Source organism: Notamacropus eugenii, chromosome 4 (assembly GCF_028372415.1).
Source record: "Notamacropus eugenii isolate mMacEug1 chromosome 4, mMacEug1.pri_v2, whole genome shotgun sequence".
Lineage (NCBI taxonomy): Eukaryota > Metazoa > Chordata > Mammalia > Diprotodontia > Macropodidae > Notamacropus > Notamacropus eugenii.
In genome coordinates this window covers 245491034-245518875 of record NC_092875.1, presented here as the reverse complement: position 1 = coordinate 245518875, position 27842 = coordinate 245491034, and the positions used below count along the sequence as shown (strand labels likewise).

At 40.1% G+C, this 27842-nt stretch overlaps 1 pseudogene; it reads left to right on the top strand.

Moving 5' to 3' along the window:
- The first annotated feature begins 80 nt into the window (after window positions 1–80).
- On the top strand, window positions 81–27381 carry LOC140502466 (palmitoyltransferase ZDHHC7-like; annotated as a pseudogene).
- The last annotated feature ends 461 nt before the right edge of the window (window positions 27382–27842 follow it).

Genomic DNA, 27842 nt, shown 5'->3' with positions numbered 1-27842 from the left:
GTTCAAAGAAACGGGTGGCAGGTGCGAGGAAGAAAGAAGGAATTAAATCGATCAATAAAAAAAACAAAACACAGCAGAGAATGATCACACATGCGCGCTGGACCGCTGGGTTTCGGCCCAAGCCTTGCAGGGGCTTGCTTCTGGCAGCGCCCGGGTCGAGGGCCCGAAAAGCACCACCAAACAGCAGGCTGGCTCTGCGGCGCCCCATTGGCTGTGAACGGAAGGGGGCGGGGCAGCAGACGTGTCCTGATTTTTTATGGGCTCGGTGGTAGACTGTCACGAGGTGAAGGATAGAGACCATTTTTCAAAATCTGGAACAGGACGTAAGGTCTGGCAGACCCATTGTTGAAAGTACACTTTATTTTCTTGAAACTGGAAACTTCTAGAAAATATGGGAATACTTTAGGGCATATATCTCGAGGAAATTAAAAACAGGGATGTGTGTGTGTGTACACACACATATACATACGTACATACAAATAGACGTTTTATTTTCTTGAAATCGGAAACCTAGGGGAATACTTGGGGGCATATACCTCCAGGAAATTAAAGGCGGATACACACGCATATGGAGAGTTCAATATATACAAAAACATTTGTAGAAGCATTTTTTGAATATCTATTAAAGCAGAGCACTTGACATTTTATGGTTGTATTAAGGATCAAATGAGGATATGTAGGTAAAGCACTTTGCAAACTTGAGTTTGCAAAAAAAACCCAAATAAACCAAAAGTGCTTTAATCGGACCTTTTAAGTCATTTAGCGCATGCAGTAGTTATTCTGTGTCTCTCTGTTTTAACAGTATATTAATGTATCAAACTTCTGTGGTCTGACCTATGCATGATAAAGTTATGCTTACTCCTTGCAGTCTGGGAAAGCCTCCATCACTGGTTCCATCTTTATTATTCAGTACTTAGTCTTTGCAATTTAGCTTCTCACACACAAGGCCCTGCATTCCTCCTGGATGGATCATCTCCAGTCAACCTGATGAATATCTGGTCACTGGATTCAGCTGGCTCTGGAGGAGAAGTGAGGCTGGTGACCTGCACAGCCCTCCCTCACTCAAAACTAAGTCAATTTCAAGTCATGTCATCATTTCCCTGATGGTGTGGTCTTTGGCAACTAAGGATGAACACATTTACCATTCCTATATCCATCCAGGCCACAGCTGTAACAGAAGATAATTTTGCTTCTTTGTATCTGTTGTTCTGGTGGTTATTTTGCTTCAGACTGTAGTAATCTCTCTGTTCTTGATGTTTTCTCTGTACAAATAAAAACTTTTGTTTATAGTTCCATATTTCAACAGATCCTCAGTAAATTTTTGTCCTTGAAACTTTATTAATAATCTGTATGACTATCTTGTGCTACAGAAGAGGCTCCTTTAGAGTTAATTCATATTGGACCTCCCCATTGTGAATCCCTCTCTGCAACTGTATACTTTATTTGTGCATCTTATGAATTATACTTATCAACTGGTAGAAATGTGGTAGTATCTATTATTTTTTAAGAACAGAAAAGGCTGCTTCTGTCTTTTCCCTATACCATACTTCTCTTCATGGAAGCTGACCATAGCTTCATCCTCAGGTGCCACTGTTTCCCTACAAACCAATCTCTGTAACCTGGCATCTGCCCAAATCACCAACTCTGTTGTCTTTTTCCCTTTCTCATGAATTGTAGGATGGCTGAATACAGCATGTGTTTCCCATGGTGTCTTACCAAACTGACTTTCTCAGCTTTGCAGGCATTCTAACTATGTGATATCAGGCTTTTCATCCCTGTACCAGCTCATACATTTCTCCCCTGAACATATTCCCCTTCTCTAAGTTAGATACCTGCTAAGTCTACAATGAGTTAGTCACAGGGATGACCCACATTTCCCATGGTGCTTTTCCAAATGGACATGGTGTGTTGGTAAATGTTTAACAACCAGCTCTCCAAATACACATACATATATATATCACTTTTAAGTTTAATCTGCATCATTGACCTTTTCTCCATTATTTTCTTAAGCCTGGACAATCAATAAAACAATAAATCAAAGCCTAATTTGTAGCATTTGCCCTATTTCCAAAACATAAATGCTCACATTGAAATTTTAAGAATTAGGTTCTCATAAGTTTGAGCTGACTCCAGCGCACCCCTGATTATTTCCCAAAAAGATTAACAAGTTGAACTTATGATATCCCTATACAAGACTATACCTACAGTTGGTCTAACCCACAGGGCACTTTCCTGTTTATCTTTGGGTTTCTAGCACTTGCCTCACACACAGGTAAGTTATCTCTGCTTTAGGTGGCTTAGCTGTGACCCTTTTGCCAGATGAATTGTCTCTTTCTGCTTTAAAAATTCTTTTCAGTCTCCTTATTGGCAGTCCCCTTTTTCTTATTATAGCCTCTACTCTCCAAATGAAGTAATCCTTTTTCTCAGAAGGAAAATATATAAATTATTCTCTCCTGCTATATCCTCACTGCATCAGGCCTTTTTGCATGATCCACTAGGTAATTAGTAATAATAATAGCTAAAGTTTATATAGCACCTACTATGTGCCAAACACTGTGGTAAGCACTTTACAATTATTGTTTCATTTGATCCTCATGACAAACATGGGAGGTAGGTACTTTATTATCCCCATTTTACAGGTAAGAAAACTGAGGCAAAAGGGGTGAAAAGGATATGCTCAGTCACACAGTAAGTGTCAGAAGCTAGATTTTAATTTGATCTTCCGGAATCAAGACCTGGCACTCTATCTCCTGTGCTACTTGGCTGCCCCAAGCCTTGAGGATTCCCCAGCACTTGTCATACTCTGAAATTCAGGGCTGAGGCATCCATTCATTCATATTTTATGGATTATCTCAGCTACTGGATCATACAGAAATACTAGATTGCAGGCTAGACCCTGCAATCTTCTAGTCCTTTGACCTTTCATTTCAATATTCTTATAATGTCCTAGAATACAACTAGGAGTTTCCATTTTAAAAACAACAATATTTATTAAACAGAGTCTCCATTTAAAAAGTAGCGATCATATAAAATTTAAATTTAGGAAACTAATAATGCTAAATTAATCATTAGACAGTTCAACTATACAATAATAAGCCAAAAAATACAATTAATATATATATCACATATAAAAACAGTAAAACTGGCAAGTTAATATTATTAATCAGCAGCAGCACTGTCTGTCACTGCATGTATTATTCTTTTAGAAAATACTTACGGGAGGCTCAGGTTTAATCCAGCTCTGACTGTCTAGCTGAGATTCTATCTGGGCTGCTTGTCAATACAAGCATTACAAATGGTTAGGATATTTAAGATATTCATTAATTCACTCCAGGTATATGTATATTAGGTGCCAAAAACTGATCTAGTTGCTCTGATAAGCCCTGTGGGTCTGCCATTAGGGCTTTCATTTCTTTCTTAAAATTTCTCACCTCAGCTGCACTAAGAAGTGCGTTAACGTAAATCAAGCCTCCTTGAGGTGATGAGACCTCTCTTAAAGGAAATAACTCAATGGATATTTTTAGTTTCATTTTCAAGGGTAAATTTTCCTGATCTTTTAGAATTTGTCCCAATTCTCTAAACAGAGGACCATGTAGCTCACTAGAACTACATAAGCCCTCCTCCCCTTTTTCTTTACGTTGGGGGTAGGGGGAAGTGGAGCCACTAAGCCCACTGCAAACTAAGGTACATAGGGAGAAGGGAGTGAGAGGAGTGGATCCCAAGGATGTGGCTTACATTCTTTCTCCTCTTCCTCCCCCTTTTTCCCTTTTAATACCATCTGTTGGGCTTCTGGAATCCAAAGGGCAGCATAATTGCCTTCCTCTGAATTAAAGGAGTTTTTAGCATTTACATACAAATTCAATTTTTGGCATATCCAATCTTCTGAAGACCTATATTTGGGCCATACTGCTCCTCCTAAATCTGCTCCACCCCAGATAAAACAACAATATCTTATCATTTTTCTTTTGTCTTTTCCCTTGTATTTTGGTAATTCATTACAATTTTGAAGTCTGTTTTCAGGGGGCTATTTACCGGTATATCAACATCATTCAATTTTTGCTCCAAAGTAATGGGTTTAGACTGCTTTTTTCCCATTACAAATTTACAAAGTCCCTCATGAGAGCTTCCAGGTTTTTCTTTCTCTTAAAAAAAAAACCTTGCCAAATTTGTGCAAGAGAGGTCGCCCTAACTCCCAACAGTCCCTGGAAGCTGGGTCAGCAGAGTCCTTACCTTGAGGTTTTTAAAGTCCTGTAAATTTAAATGGAAATCATTGCCAAATTTCCAGAGTCAGAGACTCACTGATTAACCTCCAGACCCGTGAGTACTTACCTCCAGGCTGTACGTGTACAACTTTCAACAACTGTCTCATTCACTGGCAGGTTGTAATTTGCTTTCACTTATTCGGAGCTTTAATCTTTTATATTCTGTTTCTCCAGGTTCCTCTTTTTTCAAGGATTTTTGCCCCCTCAGGACAGGAATTCTTCCCATTAAGCTCAGGGACTATCAGAGAAAATTCTCTGACAGGCACCTGCCCTTGACTGAAATGGGAAGGAGTTGCCACTAAAGGACATTCTCGGCCAATGCACCAAACCGTATGGGATAAAAAGACCCTTACTCAAAATTTTAAATAAAGCGGCTTCTCGATAAGAATAGAAAATGATTTATTACAATTCTCGGGAGAAAGGGGCATTCCTTCACTAGGACAGGCTAATCTGATGGAAGGAGGCAACTTACAGAAATCAGATTACAATTCTTATACCCTAACTCAGAGAATTCCACCTCCCCACTAACCCACCTCTCCATTGGGACTAAATCAGAGACATCTTCAGTCTGGGGAAAAGAATTTCATTCTAGGTTTCTTAGAGGCAGGTAACCTCTGGTAATGTTTTGCATTGATGGAAAAGTTAAATATTTCTGTTTTGATTTGAATTCATTTCATGAACATAAGATGAAGTTAGTGTTTGACCTTATCATTTATGCATCATATTCTTTTAGACTGCGCATGGTTAGAAAGGCATAGAGAACCTTGAGAAACAGATGTAAATCTAACAGAGCAATAACTTATGAGCTCAATGGTAAATCTGATTTTATGTTATTTATTCAGGAAGTAGAACAAATATAGTAAGGCTTGCAAGCTACTTAAGACTTGCTTTACATGTTCCTCAACCAATGTGAGATTATAGTCATATCTGAGACTGATTATTGGAGATTGCTATTTTAAGATTTTATGGGACTGTTAACTGACTATTCTTCTGAGTCTAACTCCAGGTGTGGAGAAGGGAAAGATTGTCTGAGCCACTGAACAATGATGCCAGCAAGCCTGTGAAATGTTGGTATGAACTGCAAAGAGGTGATCTCATGAGGTAGGATTCTCCTGATTCAATTTCCCCACTGATACTTGGCAAACTTTAAGCCTGGCTAAGTGCCATTTGACAATCTACTCTTGCCTGGAATTGACATGAAGTTAGGGAGATGTTCCCCTGAAATGTCCCTACTCTTAATGACAATTTCCTATAATGAAAAGTTTTGTAAGCATAATACCAGATCTAGTAAATAATACATTGTTGGTAGGGGAACATCTGAGGTTAAGTCCAAAATTAAGCTATTAGGCTTAGGAGTTTAGACCAACAACGATAAGTTAGGGTCCTTTAATTCTTAGCAAAAATATGGAGACTATCAGGTCAAGTGTCTATGAGGTTAGCGTACATAGTCATTATCATATTTGTCTCAGTTGGTTAATGTTAAAAGAAAAATGGTTTATGGTCTATATTGTAAATGCTTTAAAAGAAGTTGGAATTGTTTTATTATGTGACAGGTACTGTGTTAAAAATGATTATTTATTGTATTTATATAAATACTGGAGCCTGTTATTGATTCCTTAGTGAAATCTCATCCTCTTGATGGGGAAAATGGATAGTGAATTAATGTTAAATGTAAACTGGGCTCTAATGTGAATTTCTTACATGTAATAACTGGACAAAGTCCCAGTTCTGATTTTGTAAGAGTGATAGGATTGGGGCGGAGCCCAGATGGTGGAGTAGAAAGACACACATACTCTAGCTCTTTCCCCACAGCCCATAAAATACCTGTAAAAAATGACTATCAACAAATTCTAGAGCAGCAGAAGTCACAGAACAACAGACTGAAAGAGATTTCCAACCCAAGGAAATCTGGAAGGCCAATAGGAAAGGTCTGTTTCACTGGGCACAGAGTGGAGCACAGCCCAGTCTTGGCTGGGTGGCAAGTGTTAAAGGTCAATGAGAGGGCTTTTTCAAAGGGTGAGAAGGGAGCAGGGTCCTCCCCAGCCCTGTTCCCAGGCAGCAGCAGCAGCAATAGTGGTGGTGGCAGCTACAGCATCCATTTGTGGAGCTCTCAGCCCCTGACGGACTTGAGCCACTGATCTGAACTTCAGTCCTGAGCACAGACTTGGGGCTTGGCAGACCTAGAAGTGGTTGTGGAATGGGAATTCTACTACTCCCATATTCTGGGCAGAAAACTTTTTGGTTGCTCCCAGACCAGTGCACAGACCCTTGATTATGCCACCTTGGAGGAACTGAGAACTTTCAGCTCCCCAGAGTATACCCTCCTCTTGACAAAGGATTCAAAAGTCAAGTAACTGGCTGGGAAAATGCCCAAAAAAGGGAAAAAAATAAGACTATGGAAGGTTACTTTCTTGGTGAACAGGTATTCTCTCCCATCCCTTCCAATGGAATAGAACAATATATACGGTCAGAGGAAGTCAAGGCTTCTGCATCCAGTTCCTCCAAAGTAAATATGCAAAGGTTTCAGGCCATGGAAGAGTTTGAAAAGCAAGTCAACAGCTTGCTAAAGGAGACCCCAAAAAATACTGAAGAAAATAACACCTTGAAAAATAGGCTAACTCAATTGGCAAAAGAGGTTCAAAAAGCCAATGAGGAGAAGAAGGCTTTCAAAAGCAGAATTAGCCAAATGGAAAAGGAGGTTCAAAAGCTCACTGAAGAAAATAGTTCTTTCAAAATTAGAATGCAGCAGATAGAAGCTAATGACTTTATGAGAAACCAAGAAATTACAAAACAAAACCAAAAAGAATGAAAAAATAGAAGATAATGTGAAATATCTCATTGGAAAAACAACTCACCTGGAAAACAGATCCAGGAGAGACAGTCTAAATATTATAAGACTACCTGAAAGCCATGATCAAAAAAAAGAGCCTAAACATCATCTTTCATGAAATTATCAAGGAAAACTGCCCTGATATTCTAGAACCAGAGGGCAAAATAAGTATTCAAGGAATCCACCCATCACCACCTGAAAGAGATCCAAAAAGAGAAACTCCTAGGAACATTGTGGCCAAATTCCAGAGTTCCCTGGTCAAGGAGAAAATATTGCAAGCAGCTAGAAAGAAACAATTCAAGTATTGTGGAAATACAATCAGGATAACACAAGATCTAGCAGCTTCTACATTAAGGGATCGAAGGGCGTGGAATATGATATTTCAGAGATCAAAGGAACTAGGACTAAAACCAAGAATCACCTACCCAGCAAAACTGAGTATAATACTTCAGGGGAAAAAAATGGTCTTTCAACGAAATTGAGGACTTTCAAGCATTCTTGATGAAAAGACCAGAGCTGAAAAGAAAATTTGACTTTCAAACACAAGAATGAAGAGAAGCATGAAAAGGTAAACAGCAAAGAGAAGTCAAAAGGGACTTACTAAAGTTGAGCAGTTTACATTCCTACATGGAAAGACAATATTTGTAACTCTTGAAACTTTTCAGTATCTGGGTAGTTGGTGGGATTACACACACACACACACACACACACAGCACAGAGTGAATTGAATAGGATGGAATCATATCTTTAAAAAATGAAATTAAGCTGTGAGAGAGAAATATATTGGGAGGAGAAAGGGAGTAATGGAATGGGGCAAATTGTCTCTTATAAAAGAGGCAAGCAAAAGACTTTTTAGTGGAGGGAAAAAAAGGGGAGGTGAGAGAAAAACATGAAGCTTACTCTCATCACATTCCACTAAAGGAAGGAATAAAATGCACACTCATTTTGGTATGAAAACCTACCTTATAATACAGGAAAGTGGGGGAGAAGGGGATAAGCAGGGTGGGGGGATGATGGAAGGGAGGGCAGTGGGAGGAGGGAGCAATTTGAAGTCAATACTCTTGGGGAGGGATAGGATCAAAAGAGAGAAAGGAAGCAATGGGGGCAGGATAGGATGGAGGGAAATATAGTCTTACACAACACGACTATTATGGAAGTCATTTGCAAAACTACACAGATATGGCTTATATTGAATTGTTTACCTTCCCAAAGGGAATGGGTGGGGAGGAAGGGATGAAGAGAAGTTGGAACTCAAAGTTTTAGGAGCAACTGTTGAGTATTGTTCTTGCTACTAGAAAATAAGAAATACAGGTAAAGGGGTATAGAAAGTTATCTGGCCCCACAGGACAAAAGAGAAGATGGGGACAAGGGAAGGGAGGGTTGTTAGAAGAGAGGGCAGATTGGTGATAGGGGCAATTTGAATGCTTGGCATTTTTCAGGTGGGGAGAGGGGAGAAATGAGGAGAAAATTTGGAACCCAAAATTTTGTGAAAATGAATGTTAAAAGTTAAATAAATAAATTTTAAAAAAATAAGGGATGATATCTAAAAAAAAATTAAGGAGTGAGAAAGGAATATATTGGGAGGAGAAAAGGAGAAATGGAATGGGGCAAATTAACTCTCATAAAAGAGGCAAGAAAAAGATTTCTCAATGGAGGAGAAAAGGGAAGAGGTGAGAGAGAAAAAGTGAAGCTTACTCTCTTCACATTTGGCTTAAGGAGGGAATAATATGCTCATTCAATTTGGCATGAAAATCCATCTTACACTACAGGAAAGTAGGGGAGAAGGGGACAAATGGTGTGGGGGAGATGATAGAAGGGGAGGGCAAATGGGAGGAGGGAGTAATTAGAAGTAAACACTTTTGGGGAGGGACAAGGTCAAAAGAGAGAATAGAATAAATTGGGGGCAGAATAGGATGGAGGGAAATATAGTTAGTCTTACACAACATTATTATGGAAGTCTTTTGCAAAGCTGCACATATATAGTCTATATTGGACTGCTTACCTTCTCAGTGGGGATGGGTGGGGAAGGAGGAAGGAAGAGAAGTTGGAATTCAAAGTATTAGAAACGAATTCTGAGGATTGATTTTGCATGCAACTGGGAAATAAGAAATACAGGTAATGAGGGATAGAAATCTATCTTGCCCTACAAGAAAAGAGAGAAGATGGGGATAAGGGAAGGATGGGGTGTGATAGAGAGAGCATATTGAGGGAAGGTTAATCAGAATGCAAGGCATTATGGATTGGGGGGAGGGGAGAGATGGGGAGAAAATTTGGAACTCAAAATTTTGTGGAATGAATGTTGAAAACTAAAAATAAATAAATAAACATTTTTTTTTTTAAAAAGAGTGATAGCATTGGTAATCTAAAATTGTATTAAGGTCAGTTTTGTAAGAGAGTGGACATTTGGATATCTACAAGAAGATAAAGGGAAGAAGATGCTGAGATGCTGTGTTGAAGACAGTTTGAACAAACATCCAGACCAGAAAGATGTATGAGATGAAACTTTTAAATGGACAATTCATTGATTCACCTTTTTCTTTTGGGTCTGTTTCTGTATTTATGAAATTTATGTAATTTGTCAAGGCATCAATTAGCATCTCCGCCTTCCTACTTTAAGGGGAGATAGATGAAGGGAAAAATTCATATGAGAGAGTAAGGGAGCATTAAAAATGTGGAAACAAAATTTTAAGGAAGGAAATGTTAAGATCTTAGTGGAAAGAACCACAGGAAATTCCCCATCAGATGAAGAATGTGAACTGATGCTAAATAGATTTGAAGAAAGTGGTAGGAAAGAAGTGTGGAAACATAACCCATATTGAAAGAAAAAGGAGGGATTGTGAGAAACAGCAAAAGTTAAGTTTCCACAATAAGTTACTGTTAATTGATGAAGTCATTGAGAATAAGTTAGATAATAAGAAGGCCAGCAGCCTGCAGGTGGACTTAACCAATCAAAAGACAGACAGTGGCCTTCAGAAAATTACAAAGGTTTTGATAAAGGAACCAAATCTACATCTAGCTGGAACTAGCAAAGAAAAATGCCCTAGAGTTACCTGGAGAAGGCTTTTCTTCATTGCATTTGCTTAATGAACTTCATGCATATAAGCAGACACAGTCCTCATAAAATTATCCCTCCATTTTCTGATCATGGGTCCTATGTTAGAGCATGTTTGGGAGGGAGGATCATATTAAGAGGGGTTATGGAATGGGTATGTAGAGAAGATGGTGAGTTAATGGAGAATGGACCAATTTTTGGGAGGATCTATCTCAAACTAATTGTATATAACTCATCTCACTTTTGTATTCAGTGCTCTCTCTTCCTGAAAAGAGGGTGGGGACCCACTTTGGCCAAAGTGTTCAATTCCTCTGAACTCTGCTGTAATAAATTTTCCTTGATGCCTCATTAGTGTCAAGTGTGTCTCTAACATCTCTCATTGGTTATCTCCAGAGAAAGACTAGATAATCACTTGTCCAGAGGTCTTCAGCTGGCATGCTCCAGCACCTCTGACCTGGAACAAAAGCTCCTACTGTAGGACTCAAAGGTTCTGATTGATGAGTATTCACTCTTATCTTGCCCTGAGACTCCCCCACCCCTACCACATGCACACACACAAATCCCTGCTTTTCCAAATTGAGCTCTGAGAACGGTAGTAAAGTCAATTCTACTGTTTCTGACTCCAATCATCATCTTTCTGATTTTCATGTTCAGAATATTCTTCCCTGGCCACCATTCTGTCCTATGAGCTATCTCATCTTATTGATTACTTGAGAGTAAGAGAGAAAGGATCAACATTTCTTTCCTTGATTTAGCTTCTTTCCTCCCTCCCATAACATGGGGGAGTTCTTACCTAAAACAAGACAAAAGTGCCCCAGAGTGGGTGGGTGGGGCAAGCACTTTTCCTATTCCCACTTCTCACCATAATAGGGTGGCCCTAAAAGTTACCTTCCCAACCACTCTGGTAGGCCTAGGGCAGTAGTGGGGAACCTACAGCCTCAAGGCCACATACGGCTTTCAAAGGGCAGCACCTGAGAACCTAGAGGGCTACATGTGGCCTCGAGGTCGCCCCCACCCCTGGTAAGTCAAAGCTGCCCCCTGGACCTCATTGATGCTGGGTTCCCTGATACAGTTACCTGGTCACCTAAAGGCATAAAAAGTTCCATTCCCTGTCAGCATCTGCTGATCAGATGGATTTCAACCTGGAGACAACGGGGACTGAGTACAGAAGACCTCGATGAGAGTCACAGTGATTTGGGTTAAAAGCAAGGTCCTTAAGGAAAAAAAATCTAGCGCATAAACCCAAAGATATCTTGCAAGGTTTCAGTGATCAAAATTTATATTCCTTTGGGCAGAGCACTAGCAGGTAAGGGTATGCTACCTGATGTGGACAGAAGGAAGGGAAAGGAAGAAAGAGAGAGAGAGAGAAAGAAACAGAGAGAAAGGGAAAGAGGGAGAGAGAGAGTTATGTTGACCAACTGGCCAGTTCAAGTGGGGTAACCAGACTCACTTTCTCCTCCAAAGCCATCTGAGTGCAGTGGTAAGATATAGATCAAGACAACTGGAAATGGCCCTGGATGCAATGGGAGACCTTGACCTTTTTAAGCTAAGGTCTTTTAACAGGTCTCAGTTTGACTGAGGCAACACCTATTCAGTGATTAAGGGTAAATAAGAAATGAGGCAGAGAATGACTTCTATTAACTAGTCAAAAAAAAATGCCACTACATCCCAGTTTAGGACAAAATAAATCTCTGTGAGTTAAAAGTGCAATGAGTTTGGAGTGCCTCATTTCATCCCTATATCAAACCAGAGCAAAGAGATTACTAGTGGTGGGTGTGGAGTCAGGAAGACCCGAGTTCATATCTGACCTCAGATACTATCTGTGTGACCCTGTATTAACCTTCTTTGCCTCAGTTCCTCATCTGCAAAATGAGTTGGAGAAGGAAATGGCAAACTACTCTAATTTCTTTGCAAGAAAAACCCAAAGGGCTTCCCAAAGAGTTAGACACAACTAAACAACAACAGATATATTTACCCAGATCTATAAGCCAACTCTATCTGGTATTTTAGTAAAGGAGACACTGCTCACACTCAAGGAATTTATCCTACCACAATTCACAGAGTCAAAGGATTAAAAACTGGAAGGGACCTTGAGATCTTCTAATCCAACCTCCCATTTTACATATGAGGAAATGGAGAAGGGAAGTGATTTGTTCAAAGTCACACAGGTAACATCTGGCAGAATTGAGATTTGAAGCAGGCCCAGTTGTGACTCCCAATCCATCATCCTTTCCACTACACTCTGCTGGATCCATATATCACTGCAAATTTTTGTACCTTTCTGATTTCATGAATGACACATTAAAATACTGGTAAAAATTATAAATTTATAACTAAAAATATAGAAAACAGCTACTAAGTTTCTCACAAATAAAAATAGCCAAAAGAAGCCAAAAACACCTTTTTTAATGATGTGGGAAAAGAAGAAAAAAGTCTTAATGAAATTCAGAGATGATACTTAATTGAGAAGTGTTAGAAACAAGAACAGAAGGAACATACCAAAAAGTCATGGATTAAAACTAATTATGTGAAATAAGAAAATTTAACTTTGTTTTTTAAATGTCAATAGAAAAAAAATTAAAAGTCTAAATTGGTAAATGCAAGGAAAATGTGAAAATCACATTAAATCTAAATCTGGAAATAATAGTGAATGCAAATTGTTTGAAGAGAGATGTGATATAGCAGAAGGTATACAGGATCAAGACTAAGGAAAACATAGGTTCTAATCTTAACTCAGCCATTAAATAGCTATGAGACCTGGGGTAAATTGCTTTTCTACTTACCTCTGTTTCCACTGTTGCCATATCCCCTTCACTTAGCACAGTGCCTGGCACATTGTGTACACTTAATAAATGCTTTTTGATTGAAAACTGACTAAATGATCTCTCAGATCAATCACCCCGCCCACTCCAAGCACTAAAATGCTATGATTCCTAGTGAATGTGCCAACAGATTTTCTGTTTGGTCCTTTAACTTTGGCTTCATGATAATAATATCTAGTTAGCATTTATAATAATGTAGGTCTGTACATATACTGTCTTATTTGATCCTCACAGCAGTCCCTTTTTACAGATGGGGAAACTGAAACTAAGAAAGGTTAAGAGACTTTCCTAGAGCCACAGAGCTAGTAAGTGGCCAAAGTGGGATTTGAGCTCAGGTCTAGTGCTCTTACCCTCTGAGCCACAACTCCTGAGATCATCTGCTGCAGCATCTATTAATGTGTAAAAATAAGGACTTTGGAGTCTTGTATAATGTTTTATTTTTGAAGTAGTTACTCTGTTCAGTTGCGTTTATTTTGTCATTGTTCAGTTGTTTTAGTCATGTCTTACCCTTTGCGAACTCATTTGGAGTTTTCTTGGCAAAGATACTGGAGTGGTTTGCCATTTCTTTCTCCAGCTCATTTTACAGAAGAGGAAACTGAGGCAAACATGGCTAAGTGACTTGTCCAAGGTCACACAGCTAGTAAGTGTCTGAGGCCGGACTTAAACTGAGGAAGATGAGTCTTGTTGACTCCAGGCATGGCAGTGTACCCACTGTGCCACCTAGCTGCCCTGTGTTTATTTTTTCCCTTTCCTTTTTTCCCCTTTCCTTGTTTTTCCCCCTTTCCTTATTTCTCAACATGTGTTACACTAACCATGAAAAACTGCAGGATAATCAAACAACAGGCTATATCTACCTGAGAATATCCTTGAAGATAATTTTTAAAAGCTCCTACTGACATTTCAGAAAAGGCTTTAATGACAATATCTATCCCTTAGAAATTCTCTCTTTTTCATAGCATATTCTATCATTTTAATAATGTGGCATACAGTTGTGTCATGAGGTCACCTGAGATATTGGCTCCTACCTACTGGTCGCATAGGTAAAAAATCCAGTCAAGAGGTTTGGATTAACACAGCATGCTATATCTGGGTTAGCCACCAGGAGGGACTCTTTTATGAAAGACATTTCTTCCTTCACCGAAAGCTCCCTTGTCCAAGTTGCTAACTCTTCAGCAAGCTGCAATATCTCCTCTGGTCACTAGAGGACCCTTGAAATCAACAATTATCTGAGCTGCTCTCCTCTCTCCTCAAATAGCAGCCATTCAGAATATCATTTTGCCCCTTGCTTTCCGCGATCTTGCTATTTTTGAGAACGGAGCAGCAGAAGCTTTCATTCAGGAGTACAGAAACACTTGTAGCAATAAAAGGACTCTTAGGAACAAAATTTCCTTTAAACAGAGCTTGAGGGGAACTATTTATACATTCAGAAATATGCATTCTTTCGGCCTTAGTGTTGTAAGCTGGCCTGTTTCCATCTAGAATTAATCACTTTGTGTAGCATTGACATGGGATTATCTATTTATCAGCCTCATAAGAGAAAACAGGTGTGGTACAGGCTTGAGAGCAAGAGTTAAAAAAAAAAGGGTATCTGATTCCATGCTTTTGTTGAAGTTTAGGGGTGATGGGACCCTGAAATAGTGACATATCAGGTCCTGCCCAAATGAATTTGACCCAAGCCTTCTTTCAGCCCAGGTAAAACAAAGTTTATTAAAGATCTGCCATATTGGGTAGACTCTTAAGGAATCTAAGCACTTGTATCGCTAGTGTCAGTGGGCCAGATTGAACCTGAACTTTTTAAATGCTTATTGTAAGCAGGTTTAGATAGAATCTGAGCCCCTTCATGGAGGAAAGATAGATCTTATATACCAAAAGACTGAGGAGGAATCCAGGGGTGGTCAAGTAGTCTTGAGTGTCCAGAGGAAGGGGAGAGATGTCTAGGGAAGATCTTGATGGGAATGATCAGTACCCTGGGATTGTGGGAAACAAAGGGAGGAATTCTATTTCCACAGTATTAAAGCTCCTCCCAACTTTAGTGATAGCAGAATGTATGTCAGAGGTGACTGGTTGTAATCAGAGAGCAGAACCAGGTTTCCAACCAGGTAAAAGGTCAGAAGCTTGCATGCATGCTTAATGAGCTGTTTGAGGGGAACATGAAGGGAGAGGTTCAGGAGATTGCTTCTAACCAATGAGGGGGGGGGAAGAATTCAAATTGGAACAACATACACAGCATTGCTTTTCTCTGATAAACTTTTGATTAATGAAACTTTCCAGCTGATGTAAAAGCTTCTGGGACTGTAACAAATGGTGTTCTAAGCTCAATAACCCACCATCTGAAATTAGCTACTGATAATGTTTAATATAAAATTTTGGAATAATCTCTTTGTTCTCTCTGAAGCAAACTCAGAGAATGCCTCTTCCTATGTCAACAAAAGCCAGTCAGGGCTGATAACATTCCTTAAGAGACCTTTAACCTAAGACACTATCTTGAATAATGGGGCCTTTTCCATATCTTAATATTTGTAGACATATACTATGTTATGGCATGTTAATGGTAAAGAAAACACAGACATCTTGGGTCGTAATTTCTATGTGAAACTTTGTCAAACTCTGTTATCTTATTGTATTTACAACCTATGCAATTAAAAAATTCCTTTCTAATGGTCTAGTTAATCACTTATGGAGACCATAAATCTGAAGGACACAGAACACTTCTTTGTCCTAAAACAGATTTAAGGCTGCCCAATTTTTTGTATCTGTAGCTGGAACATTTCTGGCTCCATAATGCATTATGTTACCATTGTCTTTAATAGGGAATTGATCAATTAATTAATTAAATCATAAAATGCATGCCTTTAGCCTGTTGCCTTTTCTTTAACCAAGTTTTCAGGTCAACACTACTCAGAGAGAATGTGACTGTTATAGGTGAAGGTCTGCATCAGGGAAAAAGACGAAAGGACAATCCTGGCCTCAACCTGGGATGGGAACTTTCTGGCTTAGTTTCCCCATTGTGTTCCTTTGAAAAGGAATGTTTCCCACCTGACTATTTCTGAATCTGACTATAAGGTGGATGTCATCTTTTGTATGGCAGGTTTTTGTAATCAAAGCAAGTAGTCAATGAAAAATGTGAGCATAATGCAAGTATGTGAAATCTTGCTATTTTCAATCTGAATGGGTGGTCATAATAAAGAATAAAATTCCTGGAATAAAGCATTCTTTCTGAATGTTATGGGAATAATTAGATAAAGGAAAAGAAATATTCCGTAGACTAAGGCTGCAATACATGTAAAGTTCAAAATGATGTAAGAATAATTGGGTATTAATACAATTGACTGAATTAATTACTGACTAAATCAGAGACATCTTCAGTTTGGGGAGTGCTGTTTTCTTAGAGGGAGGTAATTTGTGGAACACTTTTGAACTTTATTCAAAGTTTGTTACTATTGTGAAGTTATGGTATGCAAAGACCTAGAAGGTTTTATGTGGAGAAATGGGAAATTTGATTTTATGTTGTTATATAATCAGGAACCAGAACAAGTGTAGAAATGCATGAAAGCTACTTAAGGCTAATTTTAAAGATGTTCCTCAACCAATGTGAGAATTTAGTCATATCTGAAGCTGATTATTGGAGCTTGCTATTTAAGCTATTAATTGACTGCTTTCTGAGTTTGACTCCAGGCATGGATCTCAAGAAAGACTGTCTGAGGCCAGCAACCCTGTGAGGTGTAGGTATGAACTGTGATCTCATGGGAAGGTTGAGAGAACAACTATTCTGCCTGAGCTAGGACTTTTCTGACTCCATTTCCCCACTGACAACAGGCAGGCTTTAAGCCTGGCTCAGTGCTGTTGGCAGTCTACACAATGTCTGCCTGGAATTGACATGAAGTTAGGGAAATGTTGTTCCTTTGCTTTGTCCCTGTTCTCTTAATGGCAAATTTCTATAATCAAAAGTTTTGTAAGCATAATACCTAATCTATTAAATAATAGGTTGGTACAAGAATATCTTGGGTTACTATAATAAGATGTAGGTATGAGATTGAGTTAGGCTTAGGATTTTAGCCCAAACAACAACTAACTATTTAGCTTTGATATCTGTTACTTGTATGGAGATAAGTAGGTCAAGGTCTTATGAGAATATTTATTCTCTTATTTAGTTAATATCATACTTGCCTCAATTTTGTTTCAATTAGTTAATATTAGAAGAAGAATGACTTGTGGTTTATTTTGTGAAAAAGAAGCATAACATGACCAGAAGTTGGAATTATTTTATGACTTGTTATGTGCTGTCTTAAAAATTGATTACTCAATGTATTTGTGTATGTATTGGAGGCTGTTATTGATTCCTTGGAGGAATCTCATCCTCCTGATGGGGAAATGAATAATGGACAATTGACCAAGGTTTCAATTTTGATTTTTATAAGGATAGCAGTTTTGTAGGAGAATGGACATAAGAAGGCAAATTTCTACAGGAAGATGAAGGGAAGATGTTGAAATATTGTGCTAAAGATGGCTGGAACAACTACCAAGGACCAGAGAACATTGTCAGATGATGTTTCCCACCAGACAGCTGTGTGAGAGGACACTTCTGAATCTTAAAGACACAACTAATTGTTCATTGTTGTTTTCCTTGATAATTTCATAAAAGATGATGTCTAGGCTCTTTTTTTGATCATGGCTTTCAGGTAGTCCCATAATTTTTAAATTGTCTCTCCTGGATCTATTCTCCAGGTCAGTTGTTTTTCCAATGAGATATTTCACATTATCTTCCATTTTTTCATTCATTTGGTTTTGTTTTGTGATTTGATTTCTTGGTTTCTCATAAAGTCATTAGCTTCCATCTGTTCCATTCTAATTTTGAAAGAACTATTTTCTTCAGTGAGCTTTTGAATCTCCTTTTCCATTTGGCTAATTCTGCTTTTGAAAGCATTCTTCTCCTCATTGGCTTTTTGAACCTCTTTTGCCAATTGAGTTAGCCTATTTTTCAAGGTGTTATTTTCTTCAGCATTTTTTTGGGTCTCCTTTAGCAGGGTGTTTATTTGTTTTTCATGCTTTGCTTGCATGTCACTCAATTCTCTTCCCAGTTTTTCCTTCACCTCTCTAACTTGATTTTCAAAATCCTTTTTGAGCTCTTCCATGGCCTGAGCCCATTGAGTGAGCTGGGATACAGAAGCCTTGACTTCTGTGTTTTTGCCTGATGGTAAGCATTGTTCTTCCTCATCAGAAAGGAAGGGAGGAAATGCCTGTTCACCAAGAAAGTTACCTTCTATAGTCTTATTTTTTTTTCCCTTTTCTGAGCATTTTCCCAGCCAGTGACTTGACTTCTGAGTGTCCTCTCCACCCCCACCTCGCCTCCAGATCCGCCCAGACAGCCCTTGGGGTCTGAGATTCAAATGCTGCTCCCCAGCCTCAGGGCTTTGGGCAGGGGCAGGGCTGCTGTTCAGTGTGAGATTAAGTTCAGGTGCTCAGGTCAGGGCAGGGCCACCTCACAGGCTCCGTTCCCTCAGGGAGTTTATGCAGAGACCTTCAACAATGGATCCAGGCTCCTGCCTGCTTGGGCAGCCCTGGTCTGCTCCCGCCTCCACTGCTGCCTCCCGAGGGGGCCTGAGTTATGGGGGCACCCCACTCCCCTCTCGACCCACCAAAGAGACCCTCTCACTGACCCTTGTCACGTGTGGGTGGAGGGACCTGCACGGCTGCTGGAGATTCCGTCCCTGAAGCCTGGTCGGATCTGCTCCTTTCAGCGCTGTGCCACTGAGGCAGGGTTGGGCTCTGCTCCGGGTCCGGGGCGCGAGGGACCTTTTGCGAGAGGTTTTCAGGCTCTCTGGAGCAGAAATCTCATCTGCTCCGTTCTGTGGCTTCTGCTGCTCCAGAATTCGCCCGTGGTTCTTTTTGTTACAGATATTTTATGGGCAGTAGGTTCGGAGGTAGCATATGTGCGTCTTTCTACTCTGCCATCTTGGCTCCGCCCCTCATTGTTGTTTTCCTTTGGGTCTCTGTATCTGTGTTTATTGGGGGGACCAACCCTTTGATTTGTCAATGCATCCATGGTCCTTTCCCCCTTCCCACCTGAAGGGGAGATAGAAAAGGGGGAAAATTCATATGAGAGAGTGAAGGACTATTAAAGATGTGGAAACAAAATTTGAATCAAAGGAAAGAGGAAGAATTTGTGGGAAACAAAGGGAGGAATTCTGTTTCCACAGGATTAAAACTTCTTCCAGCTTTTAGTGATAGCTGAATGTATGTCAGAGGTGACTGGTTGTAATCAGAGAACAGAATCAGACTTCTGATCAAGTAAAAGTTCAGAAGCTTGGATGCAGACTTAACAAGTTGTTTGATGGGGACATGAAGTGAGAGGTTCAAGAAATTGCTTCTAACCAATGGAGGGGGGAGGAGAATTCGAATTGGAAACAACATAAAAAGCATTGCATTTCTCTGATCAAACATACTCTCCATTCTGGAAGTACCCATTCACTAGGAATGTAGAATAATTGACTAAAATAAAATGAGAACTTTTCCTGGCTTCACAAGGAGTATTATTCTTTGTTTAGAGTAAGCATTTTTCTCACAGGGTGACTAGAGATTGAATCTAGGGAGAATCTTGATGGGAGTGTCCAGTAACCTGGTGAATGGGATTCTGATAGGATCAGGGGTGAGAAGTAGTAGGAGAAATTCCAGAGGTAACAGAGATTTGGGCATTTCAATAATGAAAAGCTTATGGCCTCAAGGGGCCTCCAGATCTAGTGGGGAAATCCAAAGAGATTGCAAGGTGGGGTTTTCCAAGGCTCTTTAGACAAATGAGATCCAAACTCTTTTGGAGTAAGGGGCAAGGGTCTCAGCTTGGGTCTGTAGACCATCATTTTGACTGGTAGAGGCCGTTTTCCAAGGGAGGGAAGAGAGATGAAGTGGGGTGAGGGGGATAGAGAGAGAATATTTATGACCCCCTTCTCTTTGTCTCCCTAAGTCCTAATTTAGAGGATAAGATGAAATATTAAAATTGGAATGTAATTATATTTTGGCTCTGTCCTCCACCCTTGGAAATGCTTCACTCTTGCAGTATCTTACCTTTGTATCAAAATGATTGGTTCAGAAACTCAGTAAGTATATTCATTGCAGCTTTATTAACACAGTTTAAGTGAAGAAAGAACAAGGAATACTATTCTTTACCAGAGCAGATAGTAATCACTCTATCTTCCCACCACACCTCCTTCTTTCTCAGATCTTCCCTGAGGACTAAAAGGTTCTTAGCATACAGGCTTGCAGTTCATAAAGGGGAAATGGAAGGAAAGGGAAAGAGGCAGCAAAACAAGCAAGATTCTCCAATGCTAAAATGAATTTCTGTTGAATTCAATGTGCTGGTAGAGGTCAGGTAGAGAAAGGTCCTACTAGTGTGTTGAGGTAGAGAAAGGTCCTACTAGTGTGTGATTGCAACCTATTTTTGCATCCCCTTCTTAGCCTTGACAAGAGCAGAGAGGAAGGATATATTCTCCAGGCAGGCACTCCAAGCAGAGTGCAAGTTAGGTTCTTTTCAGTCCAGCCCAAAGGCAGGCTCTACAAGGAGAGTTAGCACTTTAAAAAACATTTATTTATTTTTAGTTTTCAACATTCACTTCCATAAGTTTAAAATTTTCTCCATCTCCCTCCCCTTATCCCCTCCTCCCCTTCCCAAGACTGTATACAATTCAATATAGGTTCTACATATTGTGTGGGATGGCTCGGATCCCTACTTAAACTAATTACTCAAAGGCCTCTCAAAGTGATGACAGAAAGATTTATTTACTAGATTCTCGAGAATCGGGCAATTCCTGTACCAGTTCACCTGGAGCAGGAAAAAGCCAAAGACAAAGAAAAGGCAGTGATTTATATAGACCCTAATGCAAGTCCCTCCCTCCCCCACTGACCATTATTCTCATTAGCTGAGAATATGATCTTACATTCTAGACACGAAATCTAACCAATACCTTTTGAAATGAAGACATCGAAGAATTATGTAAGTTTTATCCAATCATTGAGACCCTAATGTACTACACAGTTTTATATCCTTATATGGAATTATTCCACTCTAAAAACATTGTAACCTTGAGCCTCTCGGTCTTACCTCACCCCTCGGAGAAGAATTACAATCTGAGAAGTCTTCACTAAACCTGTTCCACTCAATATCTATTCTTATTAAACATAATTTCACATTGATAATGTTGTATAGAAGAATTAGAATGAATGGGAGGAATCATGAGAAAAAAACTAAACCAAACAAAAAAAAGAGAGCAAATAGTTTGCTTCACTCTGCTTTCAGACTTCATATCTCTTTCTGTGACTGTGGATGGCATTTTCCATCACGATTCTTTTGGAATTGTTTTAAGTCCTTGCATTGCTGAGAGAAGCTAGGTCTATCAAAGTCAGTCGTTGAACAGTGTGGCTATTACTGTGTACAATGTTCTCTTGATTCTGCTCACTTCACTTCATCATTCATCAGTTCATATAAGTCTTTCCAGGCTTTTCTGAAGTTCGAGAGCTAGCACTTTTAAGGCTGGTGAGTGCCCTTTCTTTTCTGGAACTCTAAGGAGTACAGGATCCCTAATGAACATCCCTTTGCCATAGAAAGGTTCTATTTCATAGGCCTAAACTTTAACTTTTTAGACAGATGTAAAAAGGGTAAATTTCAAAAACAAGCCTTGGGTATCTAAGGAGGCAGCCTCTTTCTTTAGTCTCCCTCCATCCCACCCTGGATACACATATTCATGATATTAAGGACTCTAAATATGAAGGGCTTAACTCTAGGATCTTCTTGCTTCCCTGTTATCTTCTCTCCTGTCTCTCTGTGTGGCTGCATAGTTCCTCCTTGGAAAACGTTACTTCTGCCATAGCTGGATGATCTAAGAGAATCCTTTTCTTCATCTTCCTACACATACACTAGCTTTTCCCTATCCTCTTTCAGCATTAAGGGAAATGGTTGTCCCAAACCTTTTGGACCTGTTAGTTCCTTTTGGCCTTGGACCTATAATATTATGGAAAGATTACCCAAATCTTTTTGGTACTTGTCTGCTACACTCATAGGAGCTTTCCTCTCATAATGTGGGAGCAACTGCAGAAAATAGTTAACCTTTCATCAATATATTTTATATCCCAAGTAAAAATTGTTCTCAAGACACTGAAAAATTCTTTTAACTAGGAGTTCTTAGTATGTTTATGGACCATCCACACCATCTGCTAACCAGCAGATTCTGTCATTTCCACTTGTTTTCCCAATTGCAATGAAATCGCATTTGGATGTGATTTTAGCAAATGCTTCCAGTATTTCACATAATTTCCCTGAGTGTGTCTTCTCTGAGTTAACTAACAAACAAACAAACCATTATTTGGGAATTCAAGGAAAGAAGTGTTCTCACAAGATGTCAAGGTACTATATGCAGCCTGGGGTTCTGACCAGAATACTTTTAGGAATCAAAAATACCTTTCACCCCCCTACATCTGATCATAAAACTGTATCTTTAAATGAAATTTTTAAAAAGTAGCAGGACAGGAGGGAAAAGGGCAGAGGATGAGGGGAAATAGACCTAGTCTACATAATCTTGATATAAAAGGTTATGATATAAAAAAAAATTTAGAGAAGAAAACCTGATAGATTTAGAGACTGAAGGAACCTCCAGTCATGTAGTTCAGTCCCTTTACAAATAGCTGCCCTGCAGTCATGTGAGCACATGGCTTCATTGTGTTTTTGTGTTTCTTTATTCCTGATTTTAGGTTAATGATTATCCCAAGATGGAATGACTAGGAGACTTAATGAGTTCCAAGAGGGCAAAAGAGCCTGTGATGTGGCAGCTTTGACATCAGAGGGGCAGTGACTGACAAAGGCAACCCTGAATTGAAAATGGAAAGACACACCAAGGACTGGTACATGCAGAGATTTAGTCACTTGAAGAAAGGAAGCTTCAAGAAGTATGACCCATCATAGCGAGAAAAGTTCCATCTACTGACTCAAGAAAGGCATAGCACCTTGGAGACCGGCAAAGAAAACTGCTTGCCCACCAGAAAAAAGTATCCAAGAGAAGCTACTTGAGTATTCTCTGAAGGACCAAATGAACTTCCAGGGCCAGAAGTTAATAAGGCATCCCTTTGTTCAATGGGTTCTCCATATGTACACATCATCACCATTGTAGTGGAAGTTTGAGCCCACTCTCCCCCATGGACATCATGCGCATTTGTGCTAGTGTATATCCCAGACTTTGGAAGAAATGTTTTATTCCAACTCTTCTTACTATATAACTCCTTAGTAAATGTCTCTGCTAAAATCAGATTGTTGGCTATGCTTGACCACTAAGCACTGGTTGGCTAGATCTCCTATGAGTCAGAAAGCAGCATTGTCGTCCATCTGTGAGAGCTAGCAAAAGAATGAAAACTAAGAAGGATCAAGAGCTTTGGGTATGAAGGAACCTGGCAAATGCCCTTGCCTGGTCCTCAGTGCCTCTCCAGAAGGGTCATGAGCTCAGTCCCATGACTGCTGCCATAATCATTGCGCTCTCAGGCAAAGAGTAACTGGAACACTAGTAAGTCCTCCTACCCAGCCTGTCCCAAGCCTCTTCATCCTGGCCTAGGGCCCCAGTCATATCACACATAACAATATGCACCTTGGCCTGATGAAAAGACACAATGTCCAGATAACATTCTTAGAAAACTGTGAAGTCAAGCTCAGGAAATCATTCAGTCATCATGGCACAGGTTCTGTGATGTGGAATTTCATCTCCTTCTTGCTAAAAATAAAACTTATGATTCTTCTTCCTCATCTTCTAAAGCTGACATAGCAGATAGGATTTGGTTCTTCTGGCAAAGCTAAGGTATGGTCTGTAGTCAGAGGTATCAAACAACCTTTGGGCCTCAACACTCCTCAGTGTGGTCAGAACCAGATTAAAATGTTGGGAAATATTTAACAAAATAAATAAAAACACAGTAGAACATAGATAATGTGCATATGTGGTTCTCTAAGTCAACATGTAGCTCACAAGGATCTTTATGGACTGTGTAGTGGCCTTCATTTCTATTTGGGTTTGATACCACTAATCTACATTGTCATGACATGACTTCTAGTTGTCTATGCAGACTTTCTCGAGACTTTTGTCATGTTGCTGCTTTCCAAAGACTTTTGGTGCTCTATGATAAACAACGTCGTTTTTAACAGCTTGGCAGTTTTAGCCTTCTCGTCTCATCTGTTGTTCAGTCATTTCAGTCATCTCTGACTCTTCAAAACCCTATTTGGGGTTTTCTTGGCAAGGATACTGAAGTGGTTTGCTTTTCCTTCTCCAGATCATTTTACAGATGAGGAAACCAAGGCAAACAAGGTTAAGTGACTTGCTTGGGGTCACACAGCTAGTATCTCACTCCAGGTCTGGCACTCTATCTACTGTACCAACTGTCCAACTACCATCTCATTTAAGAACTATACAAATTGACCCTGGATTATACTCAAAGGAAACGCTACTAAAGAATAAATGGACAGTTTCCAGCTAAAACCTGGCGAAGTGATCTATAAGGTACCCTGCATGTTGTCATATCAAGCTTGAGTGTGCACACCCCTACAATATTTGTAAGTGATGTATTTGAAAAATGGATCATCACTACCTATGGATGAACAATTGTGTGGGAGAAAAAAATCAGAAACAAAAAATTTTTGTTCTTCCCCTCCTGGCCCTGTTTCTGACTTTCTGGACTTCAAAATCATGCCTTTATTCCTGTTTCATCCTAGAACTTCCCTGAGCACCTGGGCCTCCCCTCAGCCTGGAGCATCCTTTTGCAGGAGCAACCTGCATACCATGGAGTATCCTTCCCCAAGATCCACCCCCCTTCTTCCATTGGTGACTTCCTCCTGCAATCTCCATTACTTTCATCCTGCTCCCCTTCTTTTCCAGCTCCCTTTTGTGTATTCTTCCATCAAAATGTAAACTCTTTGAGGGAAAGTCTTCTTTTTACTTATATTTGTATACTTAACTGTGCTTAACACAGTGTCTGACCCATAAGAGTATCCTGTGAGTAGATGCAGCTAGCTGAATGCTAGCTGGGTACCTCACCTCCTCCTCTCCTGTCTGCCTCTCCCTCCCCTTCCTTCTCTTCTCCAAAGGAAGGTAAATTTGGATGGGCAAAAGTTACTCAGTTGACTTGGGTTTTACTGCCTCCTTTCCTTTCTTTTCCTTTCCTTCCCCTGTCCCATCCCCTGTCCTGTCCCTTGTCCTGTCCCAAAATCTTAAACCTACTACATTCTGAAACTGGGTCTCTAATGGGCCCCTGCCAGGGGTTCCTGGATCCCCCTAGCTTTAGAGTGATTATCCTTGATAATTTCATGGAAGATAATGTCTAGGCTCTTTTTTTGATCATGGCTTTCAGGTAGTCCCATAATTTTTAAATTATCTTTCCTGGACCTATTTTCCAGGTCAGCCATTTTTCCAATGAGATGTTTCACATTATCTTCTATTTTTTCAAACTTTTGGTTTTGTTTTTCGACTGCTTGGTTTATTTCATAGTCATTATCTTCCCTGAACTAGATTCTCTCGTTTAAAGAACTATTTTGTTCAGTGAGCTTTTGAACCTTCTTTTCTATTGGGCTAATTCTGTTTTTTAAAGCCTCCTTCTCCTCATTGGCTTTTTGGACCTCTTTTTCCAATTGATTTAGCCTCTTTTTAAAGGTGTTATTTTCTTCAGCATTTTTTTGGGTCTCCTTTAGCAAGCTGCTAACTTGCTTTTCAAACTCTTCTATTGCCTGAGCTCAGTTTAAATTCACTTTGGAGACCCTGGAGGCAGGGGCCTTAAATTCCTATGAAGTGTATGTTGTTCCTCCTCATCCGAAAGGATGGGAGGATACACTTGTTCACCAAGAAAGTAACCTATGGTCTTATTATTTTTCTTTTTTGGGGGTATTTTTCCAGTCAGTTACTTGACTTCTGAATCCTTTGTCAAGAGGAGGGTCCTATTACCCCTTCTCTCCCCAGTACCATGTTCAAGGCTGAGATTGGACTCAGCTGCTGGATTCCCCGGGGGACTTTGAGTAGGGGCGGGGCCATCACTGAGGGCTGAGGTTTAGATCAGCTGCTCCCTACCACCTGAGGCTTTAAGCTGAGCTGCCTGGACAATGGACCCAGGTTGCTTCCTGGCTACCATATCTACTGCAGCCTGCTGCTGCTGCTGCTGCTATTGCCACCTAGGACTATTGCTAGAGGAATCCTGTTCTCTCTCGTCCATTTGGGAAAGCCCTCCCACACTGACCTTTGGAGCTTTCTTTGTCACTTGTGGGTTGAGTGATCTGGGACCCTCCCTGCTGGGAACTCTACCCTGGAAGTCTATTCAGGTCCTGTTCCTCCCAGTGCCGCAAGGCCAGGGGTGGGCTCCTCTCTGCTCAGCATCCCATGAGATAGCTCTTTCCTGTCCACCTTCCAGGTTACCTTTGGCTGGAAACCTCTTTCACTCTGTTGTTCTGTGGCTTCTACTGCTCTAGAATTTCTTGAGTCATTTTTTACAGGCATTTTGTGGGCTGCGGGGGAAGTGCTAGTGTATATGTGTCTTTCTACTCTGCCATCTTGGCTCCACCCCCTAGAGTGATTATCAGTAGTAACTGTTGCTGTTTCCCACTCAGCCTGACGTCTTTGTTTTTCTTGACTTCGTTAAAGGGGCCGTGACCTGGCTACTTCTTTAACAGACCTATTCAATGAAGGGGCATTGCCTCACCCTAAGTGAGTACCTGCAAAGACCTTGGCCTAAAGGGTCCAAGGTCTCCCACTGCATCCTGGGACATCTCCAGTCATCCTGAGGAATATCAGGTCACTGAATTCAGATGGCTCTGGAGGAGAAGTGAGTCTGGTGACCTGCACAGCTCTCCTTCACTCAAAACAAAGTCAAGTGCAAGTCATGTCATCATTTCTCTGATGGCATGGTCTTTGGCAATGAAGAACAAACATGATGATCCTTCCTTCTACCTTCCTCCATATCTATCCACCCTATCTAATCTTTCTATCTAATTTATCTTATCTATCTATCTATCCCTGTCTTCAGCTCAGCTCTTATCCTATGTGGATTTTAGTGTGTGTGTGTGTGTCTGAGGGCAGTGGACTGAATGTAATGATTTTTTTCTCTGCCGGCTGCTGTAACTCTATTGATTTTCTTGTGCCTTGAGGACCTTCTGTTTCTCACGTTCACAATAGTTATATTTGGCACCTAGAGCCATTTACTAAGTAATGTATGGAAAAGGAAATTAAAAGACTGAAAAGTGAAAAATCAGTTTGGAAATGAAGGCCCTGATGGGAAGAACTGAAATCTCTAATCCTATGGAGGAAAACTTTCATAAGATTTCAAATCAGGAGATTCATACTGAAATCAAAGAGAAGTGGTCCAGAGCTTTCTGTGGAAATTTTCCCACAGTGGAATTTGCAGAGGACTCTATGATCTTTATTTGGGGTTTGAAAGTCTATCATCACAGAATCTGTGACCACAAGAGTGAACCAACATAAACCAGTTGTTTGTAGCAAGCAAATGTAAGGTTGCTGTGTGTTGTGTTTTGCCCATGTACTTTATTTGTATCCACATGAGTCTATCTAGATGTGGCTTGAAGGGAGGAACGAATAGGTAGCTCTGAAGTTTTTACCACTCACCTTTCTCCAAAGGCAATTGTGATTGCTGCCAGGAGAAAAAGCAAGAAGTCTGAGACAGAGGCTGGTCACTCTGTTCTCCTCAGAGAAAGGCTACTGGGATAGAATAATATTTATTTGCTCTCCACCACCACCCCACACACAATAGTATTAGTCTATAGGAGATAATTTTTAGGTTCAGCCTGAGCTCCTTTTCACTTGGGAGTACCCCAAGTTATATATCCAAAGTGTGACTACCTTTCCACCAAATGTCAGTTT